This window comes from Gossypium arboreum, chromosome 2 (genome assembly GCF_025698485.1).
Source record: "Gossypium arboreum isolate Shixiya-1 chromosome 2, ASM2569848v2, whole genome shotgun sequence".
Classification (NCBI taxonomy): domain Eukaryota; kingdom Viridiplantae; phylum Streptophyta; class Magnoliopsida; order Malvales; family Malvaceae; genus Gossypium; species Gossypium arboreum.
The window spans coordinates 32,103,183-32,104,893 of record NC_069071.1 but is presented as its reverse complement, the minus strand read 5'-3'; positions in this window follow the sequence as shown (position 1 = coordinate 32,104,893).

Genomic DNA, 1,711 nt, shown 5'->3' with positions numbered 1-1,711 from the left:
ACGTTGACTTCTGTGGTGCCCAGAGAGCAAGTAACTTGGGAGTTCTTCCAAACCGAGTTTCGAAAGAAGTATATCAGTCAGAGATTCATTGACCAAAAACGGAAGGAATTTTTTGAACTCAAACAAGGTTCCATGTCGGTTACCGACTATGAACGAAAATTTGTGAGGCTTAGTCGGTACGCACGAGAATGCATTTCCTGAGAAGCCGTAATGTGTAAACGTTTCGAGGATGGGCTGAATGATGATATAAAGCTGTTTGTTGGCATTTTGTAAATCCGAGAATTTGTGGCACCTGTCGAGCGAGCTTGCAAAGCCGAGGAGCTCAGTATGGAGAAAAGAAAAGCTGAGGTGGGAGCAAAGGAGTTTCGTAAGAGGTCTTCGGGGAAGCCCTTCCCACAGTCATCGAAGAAATTTAGAGATGGCTTAGGCCGGTCTAGAGACACTTCGGGCTTTTCTAGACGAGATCGCGATCAACCCCCTGTGAGTGCACGAGTCACTTCGGTCGTCAGTGTTGGAAATGATCGTCGAGACAGAACGGAGTGTGAGTATTGTGGTAAATGGCACTCGGGGAGTTGTAGATTCCATGACCGCTCCTGTTACAAGTGCGGGTCAGTTGACCACTTCATTAAAGATTGCCCGAGGTTGTCTGAACAAAATGCAAATCAGAGTGGGAAACCGAGTGCTACCACTGCTCGAGGTAGACCATCTAGAAATACGGGCAATGCTAGTGGTGGTCAGAGAGGATCTAGGGATGCTACGACCAGATCTGAGGCTCGTGCTCCTGCTAGAGCTTACGCTATACGCGCACGCGAGGATGCTTCCTCGCCAGATGTTATTACCGGTACTTTTACTCTCTTTGATACTAATGTGATTGCTTTGATTGACCCTGGTTCTACTCATTCTTATATATGTGAAACCTTAGCATCCAAGAAGACTTTACCTATTGAGTCTCGAGTTCGTAATTCGGTGTCAAATCCTTGGGTCGTTACGTGCTTGTCGACAAAGTGTGTAAGAAATGTCCCTAGTAATTGAGGTTCTGCTTTCCGGCGGACTTGATGCTTTTGCCGCTTGATGAATTTGATGTTATCCTCGCTTTAGATTGGTTGACCGTGCATGATGCGGTAGTGAATTGCAAAAGCAAGACTGTTGATTTGAGGTGCGTAAATAACGAGATAATCCGAGTTGAGTCTACGGACTTAAAGGGTTGCCACCGTAATATCATCAATGTTGGCCCGAAATATGTAAGAAAGGGTGCGAAGCATACCTTGCATATGTACTTGATGACAAAGAGTTAGAAAAGAAACTCGAATCTGGCTGGGTGGTTTGTGAATACCCGGATGTTTTTCCAGAGGAATTATCGGGTTTACCACCTGATTGGGAGGTAGAGTTTGGTATTGAGCTTGTACTTGGAACTACACCGATTTCGATAGCTCCGTATCGCATGGCACCAACCGAGTTAAAAGAGTTGAAAGCTCGATTGCAAGAATTGACGGATAGAGGTTTCGCTCGACCAAGTTTCTCACCTTGGGGTGCACCAAGATTGTTTGTGAAAAGAAGGACGGAACCATGAGGTTGTGCATCGATTATCGTCACCAATAAAGTGACAATAAAGAATAAATATCCGTTACCACGTATTGATGATTTGTTTGATCAACTAAAGGGAGCCTCGGTGTTTTCAAAGATAGATTTGAGATCGGGTTATTACCGATTC